The sequence below is a fragment of the Carcharhinus amblyrhynchos genome, chromosome 6, assembly GCF_965287045.1.
Source record: "Carcharhinus amblyrhynchos chromosome 6, sCarAmb.v2.hapA, whole genome shotgun sequence".
NCBI lineage: Eukaryota > Metazoa > Chordata > Chondrichthyes > Carcharhiniformes > Carcharhinidae > Carcharhinus > Carcharhinus amblyrhynchos.
The window spans coordinates 35557107-35574127 of record NC_137329.1 but is presented as its reverse complement, the minus strand read 5'-3'; positions in this window follow the sequence as shown (position 1 = coordinate 35574127).

The following is a 17021-nucleotide window of genomic DNA, read 5'->3' as shown; positions in this document are numbered from 1 at the left end:
GAGGGGCTGAAGGATGGGTCAGTAAATTTGCTGATGACACCAAGATTGGTGGAGTAGTGGATGAGGTAGAGGGCTGTAGTAGGCTGCAAAGAGACATTGATAGGATGCAGAGCTGGGCCAAAAAGTGGCAGATGGAGTTTAACTCTGATAAGTGCAAGGTGATTCATTTCCATAGGACAAATTTGAATGCGGATTACAGGGTCAACGGCAGGGTCTGAGGAATGTGGAGGAACAGAGAGATCTTGGGATTTACATCCACAGATCTCTGAAGGTTTTCACTGAAGTGGATAGAGCGGTGAAGAAGGCCTACAGTGTGTTCACGTTTATTAACAGGGGGTTTGAGTTTAAGAACCGTGGAGTTATGCTGCAACTGTACAGGACCTTGGAGAGACCACATTTGGAATATTGTGTGCAGGTCTGGTCATCTCACTATGGGAAGGGTGTGGAAGCATTGGCAAGAGTGCAGAGGAGATTTACCTGGTTTGGAGGGTAGGTTTAATGAGGAAAGGTTGAGGGAGCTAGGGCTTTTCTCTTTAGAGCGGAGGAGGATGAGAAGCGACTTAATAGAGGTTTATGAGATGATGAGGGGGACAGATAGAGTGGACGTTCAGAGACTATTTCCTCAAGTGGATGTAGCTGTTACTAGGGGGCATAACTATAAGGTTCATGGTGGGAGATATAGGAAGGATGTCCAGGGTAGCGTCAGAGAGTGGTTGGGGGTGTGGAATGGACTGCCTGCTGTGATAGTGGAGTCGGACAATTTAGGAACTTTCAAGTGGTTATTAGATAGGCACATGGAGCACACCAGAATGATAGGGAGTGGGACAGCTTGATCTTGGTTTCAGACATAGCTCGGTACAACATCGAGGGCTGAACATAAGAACATAAGAAATAGGAGCAGGAGTAGGCCATCCAGCCCTTCGAGCCTGCCCCGCCATTCAATAAGATCATGGCTGATCTGTCGCTGCTCAGTTCCACTTTCCCGCCCTCTCCCCATAACCCTTAATCCCCTCTCCTATCAAAAACCCATCAACCCGCGTCTTAAAAATATTTAGCGAGGCAGCCTCCACCACTTCAACGGGCAGAGAATTCCAGAGATTCACCACCCTTTGAGTGAAGAAGTTCCTCCTCAACTCCGTTCTAAACCGCCCCCCTTTTATCTTGAGGCTGTGCCCCCTAGTCCTATTGTCTTTTTTGAGCGGGAAGAGTCTTTCCACCTCTATCCTATCCATCCCATTCATCATCTTATACGTCTCAATGAGATCTCCTCTCATTCTTCTAAACTCTAACGAGTACAAGCCCAGTTTATTCAGCCTCTCCTCATAGCTCAACCCCCTCAACTCCGGTATCAGCCTAGTAAACCTCCTCTGCACTCCCTCCAAGGCCAAAATATCTTTGCGCAGGTGCGGCGCCCAAAAATGCACACAGTACTCCAGTTGCGGCCTCACCAATGCCCTATACAGCTGCAGCAAGACCTCCCTACTTTTATATTCAATCCCCTTCGCTATGAAGGCCAGCATCCCATTCGCCTTCCTGACCACCTGCTGCACCTGCAAGCTGGGTTTTTGCGACTCATGCACAAGGACCCCGAGGTCCCTCTGCACCGTCGCCTGCTGCAGTTTTTCGCCCCGTAAGTAATAGTCCTTCCTACCATTCTTCCTACCAAAGTGGACCACCTCACACTTGCCAACATTAAATTCCATTTGCCATTTCCTGGCCCATTCGCCCAGCCTATCTAGATCCTTCTGCAGACTCTCCACACCCTCCGCACAATTTGCCGTTCCCCCAATCTTGGTGTCATCAGCAAATTTCGACACTCTACACTTGGTTCCCTCCTCCAGATCATCTATATAAATGGTAAAAAGCTGAGGCCCCAGCACCGACCCCTGGGGCACTCCACTAGTCACCATCCGCCAATCCGAATAGCACCCATTGACCCCCACTCTCTGCCTCCTATTTGACAACCAATCCTCTATCCACGCTAACACCCTACCCCCAACTCCATGTCCCTCGACCTTCTGCAATAACCTCTTGTGAGGCACTTTGTCAAACGCCTTCTGAAAATCTAGAAAGACCACATCCACCGGCTCTCTTCTATCCACCGCCCTAGACACATCCTCATAGAACTCCAGTAAATTTGTCAGACACGACTTCCCTTTAATGAAACCGTGCTGCGTCTGCTCTATCAAGCAATTCCCTTCAAGATGCCTCGCAATTTCCTCCTTAATGACAGATTCTAACATTTTACCTACCACAGACGTTAAACTAACCGGCCTATAATTCCCCGAATGAAGGGCCTGTACTATGCTGTACTGTTGTATGCTCTATGTCTCTGTTCTATGGCAATCCTTTTCCCCCAGATTTCAAACGTTCAATCTTCTTTACACTTTAAACTCTTGATAATGCATCTGGAGTAATGTTTTCTCTTCCAACCGCACGTATAATTTTAATTTTAACAGCTGTAATAACATACTCCATTGAAACAGTTTGGCATTATGGCCTTGAAACTTTTCCAAATATCATAAGGGGTTGTGGTCCGTGTAAATGGACCTTTCTGATGAATTGTTGGCAACATAAATTTCAAATGTTGAAGTGCCCATACCCAATTCAATGTTTCCTTTTCAACTGTAGAGTATTTCTGTTGATGAATATTTAGCTTTTTTGGAAAATATCCTACGTGTTATTCGATATCTGCATAATCTCCTTGCCATAATACAGCACCAATATCAATATCATTTGCATCAATAGCCAGCTTAAACTGGTTTGCATAACTTGGTATTGCTAAAACTGGCACTGTTGTCAACACAGTTATTAGATTTTTGAATGCATTTTGGCACTCTAATGTCCAGTTGAACTATTTGTGTTTTTTAAGAATTCAGTTAGTGGAACAACCACATTGCTAAATTTCATATAAATTTGTGGTAGAATCCACTCATGACCAGAAATTGTAAAAATTCTCTTTGTTGAAGGCACCGAGAATTTATTAATTGCCTTTATTTTTGCGTGGGGCTATCTGACCATGTCCAACAGTATGGCCTAAATATGTGACTTTCACTTTTGCAAATTCACGTTTAGCCAAGTTCACCATCAAATTAGCTTCTTGTGGGCAATTGAACAGTTGTTTTAGATCCTGTAAGTACTCCTCCCAACTTTGACTGAATATCACTAAATCATCGATGTTCACAGTATAATAACAGAGTTCAGTAACAATCTTATTTGTCAGTCTCTGGAGAGTTGCTGGTGCATTAGAATTTTCCATACTTTCCCTGATTTATCACCACTAATACTTGTTTTTGATTATCCTCCCTGTGGAAGTACTTCTTGAACATATTTATGTGAAAATCTTTGGGTTTTTCTTCTGTTTGGAGTTCTTACCAGATAATTCACTTCACTTAGTTTGTTGCCTGCTAATCCAGGCTTTTAATGGTTTACTCGATACTAGCAACAAAATCAACATTCTCTCCTCAGCTACAAAGTTCCAATTCTCTACTTTCCTATCAGCTTCTGTTCTCAACGCCTGCTATGATATTTTAAATGCTCTGTCGTAATTCATATGCTCTATTTAATCTTTCCTTGAATTTTGATACATAGCCCAAGAGTGTGATTTCTGAATTCTTACTCACTAACTTCTCCTGAATTAGTTTGAGTGGTCCTCTCACTTCATAACCATATACCAATTCAAAAGGATTAAACTTAATTCAGTCATTTGGTACATTCCTAATGGCAAATAAAAAGAATGGAATTCCTCTAACCTAATCTTGTGGGTAATCCTGCTGACTATTTGCTCTCATCATAGTCTTTGAAATCTGATGCTATCTCTGTAACTCCCCTTTGTGATTCCAGATGATAAGCTGACAATTTAAACTGCTTTGTTCCTAGAGTTTTCATGACTTCCCCAAGCAGCTGTGATTTGAAATTTGAACCCTGGTCCGACTGTATTTCTTTTGGGAAACCATATCTGATAAGGAATTGGATCAACTCCTCTACAATCCTTTTTGCTGTAATGTTTCTCAATGATTTGGCTTTTGGGAATCCAGTAGATACATCCATGATTGTCAGCAAGTACAGGTTTCCACTTTTCGTCTTGGGGAGGTGTCCTACACAATCAATTTGGACCGTAGTAAAAGTTTCCTCAAATTCTGGAGTATACACATCTCAGCTTTATTCTCCTTGAGTCTCTCTTTCTGAACAATCTTATCAAAGATAATATCAACAAATTGCACTTCAATCTCTTTTCCCCGTCTTCTAGACTTCTTCTGCATCAGTGATCTTGTTATCTCACAGTCTGGAAACAAACCAGGATGTTTCTCACCAGCAGATCTTCTTTTTCTCATTTTGTATTGCACCATTGCTGCAGGTTGGAAGATGTGGTGCTGAACTTTCACTGCTGGACTAGCCTGGACCCTCCTCGTGTGAGTGTAGAGACTCCTCCTGTTATCCTAGAGGAAATTTATGTTCAGGGTTTCCTCCCTCACAGATTACTCCATCTTCCTCCTGTATTCCTGAATCCCATGTATTTGAGATGCACATCTGTTTGTTCGCCCCTGAACATTCTGAAGTGGATGTGCCTATGCCCTGGGTGGACCTTACCCCCTCTCCATCTTAAGGCCACCAACACAGTTAAACATTCCCCTTACACATCCTTGGATATCCCGTGATGCATTTTCCCCAACTGTAGACTGTAGAAGCCTCCCTGAATGAATTTGCTACCTGTGGCCCATTATTATTGCAGAGACCTCATGGACTGAGGTGTGTGATGTTACAACCACGCCCTGGGTACAACTGAGACTGGCCTGACATACGCTCCCCATTCTTGGACTGGGACAAGGATAGTCTTTGCAAGCTCAACAACATAAAGTGAAGCACTTCTTCATTCAGCACTCCTCCCTATCTGACTCCAAGTGCTTATGTCAATCTGTGACATTCTCTCTAACCATCCTATCCCTGAGGACACTAACCTCCTACCCCCAGTTATGTGTCTGAGTGTAATTTGCCTCACGCGTTTCCCCAGTGGAGCCCTAGCCCTGCAACCCATTAATAGCTACTCCCTCCATACTGCTGGTCTGGGCGGTAGAGATCTGTCTTTGATATCCAACTGGAAGCAAGGGTGGTGCTATCTGTGAAGCCTGTCGCTGATTCTCATGAGTGCTGCACAGTAGGCAAACTAACGTCAAGATCATGAGTGAAACGCAGGTCACCAGGTGCACATTGCTTACCTACCATTGTGAAACACGTTGTCATAATTTCATACCAATCCATTCAGGGATCGAGCATGGAGGGATGAATCTGGCAAGGAGTCCTTATATTGAGATGCAAATGTCTTGAAATTATCTTTCTGACAGACCATGGCAGGAAACATGGGCTGCCATTGATGGCTGGAGCTCACAGTCACGAGCTGGTTTTACAAAGATGTGAAACCAATTTTTGGCCTTGCAATATTTTCTGCTCCCTCCCACCATGACATTCGCAGCGAACAGGAGTGGAAAATTCTGGCCCAAGATGTAGAATTGGTTTAAGTGGAGCTAGTAAATAATAAGGGGCAGAAAACTCTAAAGCAGTTACAGTGTAATGCAAAATAAAAATCAGAAAATTGGAAGGGCATGTATTCATGGCAGACGTATACCTTTATATAGACTAGACTAACTAAATTTCAGTGTTGTGGAAGGTGAATGCATGGAATATCTCAGATTTCTAGATCAGTGCATTGGAGGACCATCTAATTATGTTAGGCATAATGTTGTGCAATTAAATGGAATAGTTAAATCACATCCATGAACCACTGGGAAGAGTGATCATTTAAATTGAGTTTGAGAGTAATTTAATTCTGAAACTAGGCCTTAAATTTGATCAAAATAAACAAAAGTTGGATAGGTATGAAGGGTGAATTGACTATCGTACATTGGGAAACTAGATTAAAAGATGGTTTTTTTAAAAAACGCAATGACAAACATTTTTAAACTAAATTTATAACTCAATAAATGTGCATTTCCTTTATAAAAACTCCACAAGCAAAGTGATCCAATCATGGTTAACAAGAACAATTGAAGAAAGTATTGGACAATAAGAAGAGTCTCTTTGCCAAAAAGAATAGAGTAAAACCTTGAGTGCTGGGAGGATTTTAGAATTCAGCACAGGATCATCAAGAAATCTGTAAAGAAAGAGAAAATAGAATATGAGAGTAAAATGGCAAGAGAATAAAAATAGATTGTAAAAGCTTTTACGGGTATGTGAAAGGATGGAAATTAGCAGAAGTAAATGTAGGTCCTTTAGAGACATAGACAGGGAGAAATTATAATGGGGAATAAGGAAGTAGCAGTGGTATCAAATAAATACTTTGTACCTCTCCTGATGGTAGAAGAGATTTTTTTACAAATTGGAAATAATAGGGAACCAAGTTCCCTATTAGAATGAGGAACTTCAAGAAATTATTGAGCGGAATTTTCCCTCCTGCCCGCCACGGGAATCGTAGTGAGTGGAACAGAAGATTTGGCAGACTATACAAAGGTCCATTGATTCGGGTGGGCATTTCCGGCCTTGGGGTGGGCACAGCTGGAAAATCCCACCCATTATGAGTAAAGAAACAGTTTTGGAGAAATTAATGGGACTAAAGGCCAACAAATGTTCTGGACCAATGGCTTGCATCCTAGGGTTTTAAATGATGGATGGTATTGATTCCGATCTTTCAAGATTCTCTACATTCTAAAATGGTTCCTGTGGATTGAAAAGCAGCAAAAGTAAGCCCGCTATTCAAGAAAGGAGGGACGGAGAAAATCGAGAACTACAGGCTAGTTAGCCTGACATCAATAGTAGCAAAAATGCCAGAATCTGTTATTAGGGATGTAGTAACAGCGCACTTAGAAAATTATAAATTATGATCAGGCAGAGTTTGTAAAAGGGACATTATGTTTGACAAATCTGTTACAGTTATTTGAGGTTATAATTAGCAGGATATCCGCTTCCAGCATATGCAACAACAAATGCATCTTTCCCTCTCCTCCCCTTTCTGTCTGATTCCTCGGTCCACTCCATAATCACCCATCACCCCCACCCTGCTCACACCATCTCTGCCCATGCAAGCACAGGAGATATGACACCCGCCATTTTATTTCCAACCTTCTCAATGTCTCTGTACCCAAACATTCCTTCCTGGTGAAGGATTGATTTACTTCAACTTCATAAATTTAGCATACTGTTTTTGCTTCTCATGTTGCAGCTACTCTATTTTGGGAGATCAAATGCAAATCACATTCTGCACTCTCTTGTTTCCTTCTCTATGAACAGTATGTTTTCTCTGTATAGCTTGCAAGAAACAATACTTTTCATTGTACGCTAATACATGTGACAATAATAAATCAAATAAAATCAAATCGAAAAAGATTGGGTGACTAATTTGGGGAACACTTCCATTCAGTCTGTTATCATGACCCCAAACTTCCAGTCACCTATCATTACAATCATTTTCCCCACTTGCAATTTGATCTCTCTGTCCTCAGCCTCCTAAACTGTTCTAAGGAAGCTGAGCGTAAGCTCGAGGAACAGCAGCTCACATTTTAATTAGATACTTTTCAGCCTTTAGGAAAAGCATCAAGTTCAACAATTTAAGATCATAACCTCTGCTCCCTTTTTGTTTTATTTCCGGACGGTAAGTTGAAGTTTTAACTTTATTTATTAGTGTCACAAGCAGGCTTACATTAACACTGCAATGAAGTCACTGTGAAAATCCCCTAGTCACCACACTCTGGTGCCTGTTCAGGTACACTGAGAGAGAATTTAGTATGGCCAATGCAGCTAACCAGCATGTCTTTCGGACTGTGGGAAGAAACTGGAGCACCGGGGTGAAATCCATGCTGACACTGCTCTTTGATTCTGCATCGCCCCTTTATACTTCCTCTAGCCACATCTTTTGTTTCTTTACTTGTGCAAAGCTTAGGCTGAAAGTAAGTGAGTTGGGCACAAGATGAAGATATCATGACAACTACAACCTTTCTCACCATTCCCCCAATCTCCATTACAGTTTTCCCTGACAAAAGCCATCTACCTGAAATGTTAACTGTTTCTTTAGTATTTCCATCATTTTCTGATTTTTGATTTACATGTAGAGAAGATGTGTAGTCACTGCTGGGATATGGGATATACACAGACAATTTGCGCAAGGCGAACTCCCACAACCAGCTATGAAATAAATGGCCGGATCACCTATTTTAGCTGCTTTGTGGTATGGGATCTTTTATGTTCACCTGAGAGGGAAGATGGCGTCTCACTTTAACATTTTAGCTGAAAGGTGGCACTTTTGACTGTGAATCAGCTCCATAGTCTTGCACTGAAACTGAAGGGAATGAAGAGCATGTTTTATGTGAGCCTCCAGTTCACATATTCAATAGCTCAGGAAGGCCTACGCTGGTTTCCATGGTGGTAAATATGGTCTCGTTATTTAAAAGGAGAAATACAATCAAAGGCTAGGAATTATAGCCCTATTACAATGACATTACTTATAGCAAAGCTGCTGGAACACATTATACAATGTGTGATTTATAATCATTCAGAGAATTTAATGTTTTTCTTTAGGATTCTCTTCATGGTTTCAGGAAACATTGCTGCTTCATTAAACTATTCAAGTTCTTTGAGAGTGTGACCAGAATAGTGATAATGATTGTCCTGTTTATAGTATATATCTTGATTCCAAAAGGCCTTTGATTAAATGCTACATGGAAATGAAATCTTACAACATTATGAAAATAATTTGTAAAAAGAATGCAGAATAGGTAATTATTTTAAATTTCATAGACAAGAGTGTTGTCATTAATGAGGATACATCTGAATGGAGATTGGTCACTTATGACAATTGACAAGGCTTTGTTGTGCATTGTTGTACATCAACCTCATTAGTGATTTGGATGGGAATTTATCCAATTTGTAAATTCACTGATGACATGCAATTATACACAGAGGATTGTAAGTCAGGCTAAATCAATAGACTGCAGGCTAATATTCTTCAATGTGGAAACTCCAGGTGTATTTAAATATGTAACATTACCTATTAAATTTAACAAATCAGGGAACAGATCTGCCAGTAATTATTGATAACTTAAAGATGCACGTGGAGCATAAAGTTAGTGATACAGAAGACAATTAAGGCTTACATTCTAATGCTAGGATCAATTTTTGTGCAAAAACATGCAGAGCATCATGTAAGTTTGTGCCAGATTTCTGATAGCTGCTATATCTTCATCCTGTACCCATCCACAAAAGCCCACTTTCTTTCACCCTGATCATTGGGTCAGAGCTGCGTACTTAGGGATAAAGGTAATCCTCTCCAAACCTGGCTAATGCCACCTTTCAGAAACCTGGGCACAGATGCAGTACTTCCCTTAAAGTATCTTAAAGTGATCTGCAGTTTTGTACCCTGACTCAAGGATCGTTATGTCTGCTGACAACTGTGCAGATGACTGAATCCATCAAGCCATGCAGAAAGACATTGCAGTGGAGGACCAGTCACAAGAGAAAGACATTGAGAATCGACAAGGCCCACCTACGCTGCCTGCTGAATAAATTCTTTGACAGCAGCTCATTGAGGAGGATTTCACTTGTAAAATTACAATTGCCCTGCACTAACAGTATTTCCCAACACCAGTCCCAATCCTTCCACAACTTCAGCACTATGCTGAACCAAAACACAAGCATAGGATTTTCAGACAAAACATATTGGCTGGTCATCAAAATATGCTCCAAATGTGGTACAAAAGGATTTTGAAAAAAAAAGGCCAGAACTTTCTGTCCATTCACACTGGCGGGATCTTCTGGTCCTGCTCTCAGTGCACACCCGCTGCAGGTTTCTCAGTGGCAAGAGGTGCATTCAACAGGAAACCCCATTATCAATGGCAAGAACAGTAGATTCTGTGGCGAATTAATGATGAACTGCCCCCGTTGCCATGAAATACTTGGCAATTGTGCAGAGAATCCTGCCCATAATTTTCAGTGATCTTTACACTTGCCATTAATCACTGTTCACCCCACTGCGAGCCTGTGGTTCTTGTTTTAAGTGCTCTTCTACCTATTTTCTAACTAATTCAAAATCTTTCATTGTAAAATATTCCAAGGTGCTTCACAGGAATGGCAACAATTAACATTTGATATTGAGCATCTGTTAGGATCCTGGACCAGAATCCAATGGTATAGTATGAAACCAGACTGGACATCAACAATTTTTCTATTTTGGCATAAATGTGGGAAAGGATGCTTCACTCCAGGAGTAAGTCCACTGACAAATTAGAGATCATATTCATAACACAGTTTAAGTATAACTGAAGCAGCTTAACTCTCAACAGTTACGCAATATTTAAACATGAAAACAAACAACTCTAATTTCTAACTTATCATTATTTCAGTTCCATATAAGCAACATTCCTCCTACAGACCTAATCCCCACTTTAAACGCAGTTAACAATCACAATTATACTTGCTGTAATGAGTGAAGACAGCCTTAGAGTTTTCATAGAGATACAGAACTTTAAGAAGCCTGCAAATTTCTCCTAAATTTAACCAGAACAGCCAAATTCCAACTCCTTTCTGCAAAAGCCTGTTTCTTTTTCTGCTATCGATCCAAGACTGCACATAAACCACAACATCACATGACCCTATCAACCCTCTACTCTGAAATCCCAGGCAAACTCAAGTAAACAAAAGTCCATTAACTCTATTTAACATAACCACTTGCAAGGTTGAAATGAGTAATCATCCACTTTCCCAGCATTTGAGCTGTATTCCTGCCAGACATACTGACTGCCTGTAGAAAAAAAGCTGAACTTTAAAACATTCTCCTGAAACATGACAAAAACACACAAGATTTACTATCCGTTCACACCATGCTCCCACTGCAGTGAGGTCAGAGAATTTTGGTGACAAGCCTGTTCACTGCAGCAGGATGGGAAATCCTGTTGGCGTGCATCGTCAGAAAATTCTGGTCACAATATATATACATATCATTTCCACACTTTCATCACACAATGAAAGACATATTAAAACATGTAACAAAAACATAGGATGAGGAGTATCTTAATGGTTTAGTGAGTGGCTTGGGGCTAGATGGGGGTTTTGGGGATTATCTATTCTCCCAGTATATGCGGCTTGAGTCTATAGTTTCTTAAACCCATTAGTCTTTATTCACAAACATTTACACATTTGGACTTCTACAAGAGATTTGAACTACTCATCCTTCCAGATCTCCCTTACTTCTCAGTCACTTGATCTGATATCGTTATTATATCAACATCATGTATGCTTCCGATGTTAGACCTTTATTCAAATCTTCCCACAAGTCTTTATCCCCATCATATTTACATCCTCCGACATCCTGCACCCAGAAACTCAGACCTCACAGGCTTAGCCTCAGGTAAGCGTTAACTCTGATCTTCTTTTGAGGTGAAGGATATTCCCTACTTTCCCTTCTGTCGATGTGACTGATCTTCTCCTGGATGGCTGTAGAGCTTGTAGTAAGTTGTTCTCCGTCAGGATCTGAGTTTCCATTGATGACCTCTCCGATATTAAGGTGCTGTTGTTTTCTCTTATTGTATCCCGGTCTGTCAAGTTTTTTTTAGTGATTTGTGCTTTCCTTCTGTTGCTCTCAAACTCATACTGTCTCCTGGAGCTTCAACAATGGTAACTTCTGTGCTCTATGCCTGTGATTAAAGTCCTGAGCCTTGTTGCTTCTTTGTTATTCCTTGTACTATTTCACCCCCTTGTGGCTGTTCATGCTGATTTGGGTTTGAGTTTTTGTGCTCGAGATCAAAGCTGTATTCCCAATCCCCTATCAATTACTAACTCTGGTGAGAAGCCACCTTGAAATGGTGAGGTTCAATAGCTTAGAAAAGTTAGATTAAGACCTTTATATTTCTTTAATAAATCTTTGAGGGTTTGTACCGCTCTCTCAGCTTTTCCATTCACTTACGGATAACGAGGTAGACTGATTGCTTGAACAAAGTCATATTCGTCTGCAAAATTTTGGAATATCGTATTAATAAATTGCAGCCCATTATCAGGCACTATGATGTCTGGCATGGCATGTTTTGCATAAATTCTCTTGAGAGATAATTGCTTCTACTATACAATATGCAACTATTTATTTCAATCCATCATAGGTAGTAATCAATGACAATCAGGAAGGTTTTCCCCCTAAATTCAAATAAATCCATTCCCAGATACTCTCAGGGCTTTGATGGAAAAGTAGAAGGTAATAGTGGTTCTTTCTTTTCTTGGCTGTTTATGGCACAAGTCAGGCAGTTAGAAATCATTTCTTCCATAAAGCAAGCTATGCCTGGCTACCAAACTGATTGTTGCGCTCTCGCATTATATTTTGCTATTCCCAGATGACTATAGCCAAGTGGCCAACAGCTTGAGTAACTAGGCCCAACAGCAGTAGATGAGCTAGGGCAGGGGTGAAATCAGGCAATGTTTACGAGGTTGCAATAGACTCTCTTGGTAATGGTGCAGATATGTGGTTGGAAACTGATCTACAGCACAAAAAGACACCCTTCAGCCCATTGTGTCTGTGCGGTCATCAAGTATCTTACTATTCTAATTCCATTTTCCAGCACTTGGTCCAGGGCCGTGTATGCAATGGCATTTTAAGTGTTCATCTAAATGCTTCTTTGATGTGTGAAGGTTCCTGCCTCTGCCACCCTCTCAGGTAGTGACTTGCAGATTCCTGCCACCCTCTAGGTGAAAAGGTTTTTCCTCTGGGGTTCTGGGATGCTATTCTGACTTCAAATTGTTCTGGGTGTATCAAAAGGACTACTAGAACTTACAAGACTGAGAGTTTTCAATTCTCCAACCAAAGGATGCAATTCTAGTATCACGTGAGCATTAGACTTTGCTGTGTTGAACTTGTTTAAAGGGTTTTGTCTATGGAAGGTTTTGGTTTGATTGGAACATCTTAGATGTATTAAGGGTTGTACATTATCATGGTCATTTTGTTTTTGTTTGTAATTGATAAAAATAATTGCTAATTTTCTTTCCATGCATGTTAACTATATTCTTAAATGAGCTTTGTTTGATAAAAGCTCCCCAGTGAGACATTTGAATCATACCTGAAGTGAAATATATCATGCTTATCCTAGCCAAATTCAAGATGCAAAACTTATAATCCATACGGGCTTCATAACACACTTTGGAGTTTCTGACCTGAACCATAACTCTATGTCCCACATAATTTTGTACACCTCAATTCGGTCCCTCTTCACCTTTCTCTGCTCTCAGAAAAACAACCTCAGTCTAATCAGCCTTTCCTCATAGCTGAAATGCTCCAGTCCAAGTCATATCGTGGTGAATCTCCTTTGCATGTTTTCTTGTGCAATTATATCCTTCCTATAATGTGGCGACCAGAACTGCACACAGTACAATAGCTGTGGGCTAATGAGCATTTTATACAGCTTCATTATAACCTCCCTGTTCTTGTATTCTCAGCTAAAAAAGGCAAGTATCCCATGTCTACCTGTCATTCTGCCTGCAGAGTCCCTCTGGTCCTCTCTACTTCTGAGCATCCTACCATTCATTGTGTATTCCCGTGTCTTCTCTGTTCTTCCAAAATGCATCACCTGACACTTGTCAGAGTGTAAATTCCATTTGCCACTGTTTTGTCCATCTATATTGTCCAGTAATCTAAGGATTTCTTCCTTGCCATTTACCACACCACCAACTGTGTGATGAGGGCAGAACGATGGCACAGTAGTTAGTACTGCTGTCTCACAGCACTAAGGTCCCAGGTTCAATTCCGGCCCTGGATGACTGTTTGTGTGGAGTTCGCATGTTCTCCCTGTCTCTGTGTGGGTTTCCTCTGGGTGCTCCAGTTTCCTGAGGCTAGGTTGATTGGCCATGCTAAATTGCCCCTTAGTATCCTGGGGCAAATACTTGAGTTACAGCAATAGGGCCTAGGTATGATACTCTGTTAGAGAGTCAGTGCAGACTCAATGGGCCAAATGACCTCCTTCTGCACGGTAGGAATTCTATGATCTGAAAACTTACTGATCATATCTCCTATTTTCACATCTGAAGATGCAAGTTACTGCATTCTTCTGCCAGACTGGGCCTTCTAAAGGTTGTATTTGAATGTACAAGCACCCTCAGTACATTACTCCTGTCTTACATGGGATTTGTGCTGGAAATCCTACAATAAATATGCAAATAGATAGGTCCAGGAAACTCTGGGTTTGGCTCTTCATTGTGCCCCTGAGCAGAGCTTCAAACACATCGGCACAAATCCCTCACTTCTGGGCATTGGTATTTAACCCTATATTATACTTTTTCTGAAGTGTTGCTTTTTGTTTCTGCCAAGAACTTTAATATAAATAATAGTATCATGATTTTACTGATATGTGTACATCTTCCTTAATCAATTCAAAAATCAGCATTTTGACACATTTTCAGAAGATTATAAAGATACTTTACTTCAAGGGATAGAAATTAACTATAGAACTAACAATAACAATTTCCATGCAACATGTTCCAAGGTGCTTTAACCATTGCAGTTTACAGCACAGGTCACTAAACCATGTAGACTATTCACAGAGTGCATCAATGATTTGGATGATGGAACAAAAAATAATATTTCTAAGTTTACTGATAATGCAAAACTTGGTGAGAATATGAGTGATGAGGATGTTAAGCGGCTTCAATGTGATTTAGACAAGTTAGTGAGTGGGTAAATACATGGCAGATAGAGTATAGTGTGAATAAATGTGAAGTTATCCACTTTTGACGGAGAAACAGAATGGCAGAGTATTATGTTAAATGGTGATAGTTTGGCAAATGTTGACATACAAAGGGACCTAGATGTCCTTGTATGCCAGCCCCTGAAAACAAACTTGCAGGTACAGCAAGCAGTTACGAAAGTAAATGATATGTTGGCCTTCATTGCAAGAGATCTGGAACACAGGAACAAGGATATTTCACTGCATCTGTACAGGGCGTTGGTGAGGCCACACCTGGAGTATTGTGAGCAGTTTTTGTCTCTGTACTAAGGAAGGATATACTGGTCATAGAGGAAGTGCTGTGAATGTTTACCAGACTGATTCCTGGGATGCCAGGATTGTCATATGAAGATTTTAGGTTAAATGGGCCTGTATTCATGGGAATTTACAAGGATGAGAGGGCATCTAATTGAAACATATAAAATTCTAACAGGGCTGGACAGGCTGGTTGAAGGAATGTTGTTTTCTCTGGTGGGGGGTCTCGAACAATGGGTCATAGTTTCAGGATATGGGATAGGCCATTTAACACTGAGATGAGGAGAAACTTCTTCACTCAGGGAGTAGTGAAGCTGTGGAACTCTCAACTACAGAAGGCTGTGGAGGCCAAGTCACTGAATATATTTAAGAAGAATCTAGAATCCCTACAGTCCAGAAAGAGGCCATTTGGCCCATTGAGTCTTTGACAGAACATCTTACTACCCCCATACCCTATCCCTGTAACCTTACACACCTATCCTGCTAATCCCCCTAACCTACACACCTTGGGATACTGAGGGACAATTTAGCATGGCCAATCCACCTAACCTGCACATCTTTGGACTGTGGGAGGAAACCAGAGCAGCTGGAGGAAACCCACACAAACACGGGGAGAACATGTACACTCCATACCGACAGTGACCCAAAGCTGGAATTGAACCCAGGTATCAGGTACTGTGAGGCAGCAGTGTTAACCATTGTACCACCTTGCTCTGAAGGCATCAAGGGGCATGGGGAGAGTGCAAGAATATGCCATTCACTTAGAAGATCAGCCATGATCTAGTGTATGGGGGAGCAGGCTTGAAGGACTGCATGGCATGCTTTGATTTCTGCTTATGTTTTTATGCTCCACTCTTTCGCTGAAGCTCAATGGGTCATCATTTGCTTCAAATATAAATCCACCTTTTTCTTAAAAGATTCAATGATCTTCCATCAGTCTCTATCGCAAAACATTCCAGATTTCGACAACCTTTAAATTTCTCCTAACTTCTCTTTCTATGACAATGTTAATTCATCACCCCTTACAAAATTTCCAATTGGTGGAAACTGTCTTTCCATGTTCATTCTTACCAAAATTCTTCAGAATTTGCTCTAGCAGAAGGTGTCTAATGACCTTAAGTCATAAATAGTTTTCCATGCCTGGCATCATTCCGATTATAATGTTGTCTATGCCTTAATGTGCCTTGAATGGTGAGCTAATCAACGCTTACATTTCTTAAGTCACCAAGCAGACAGGGTCACTAGGGTAGAGTGGAAGATTACTCAGATTTAGTGATCTCATGTCACTGAAAGTCTTTTAAGTGTATTGTTCTTCACGAATCTTCCGCAGAGTGCCTGAAACACCCCAGTGGTGTTCAGAGAATGCTCCATAGAGGAAGCAAAATGTTTACAGAGGTAGGCAGTCTTCATTCGCTCTTACTATAGTTCTAAAGCGGAAAAACGGAAGTAATAATGTATTCCCTCACTGGTGGTCTATCGGCTATTAGATTGCCGTTTTGTGCAGGAAATCTTACAAAACATCGTAATTTATTCTATGATTTGAATCTGCATTCAATCCTTCCGCACGTCTACTAAAGGAAAATGAATGGCTGTTGTTTATTTTTTAAAATTAAAAATGTGTCCACGAAACAAAACTTCGCAATCATTCGGACTGTTAACTTTTAAAAAGCAGTTTTTTAAAAAACTGTTTACACAGTAGGTTTCGGTGGTGCATTTTCAACCAGCAACTTTTTCCTTTTGTTTTGCAATGCCTGCACCATAATACAGGATAGAGCAGAGAGAAACCTCCCCATGGATAATAAATCACTGCCATATCACAGCGCACCCACAGTGCTGTGCAGATACACAAGATCAACGTTTGCAAATGATTCCACTCCAATTCAAATACTGTCGGCTCTGCCTCGTGTTTGCTCCCAGATTTACAGGGATCTGGTCTTTTCCACAAGTCTACCTTTAAACGTGCACGTAGCTTGCGTGCATTTACGTCGGGGTCACGGGCATGGAAAGCAAATTGTGAACAAATAG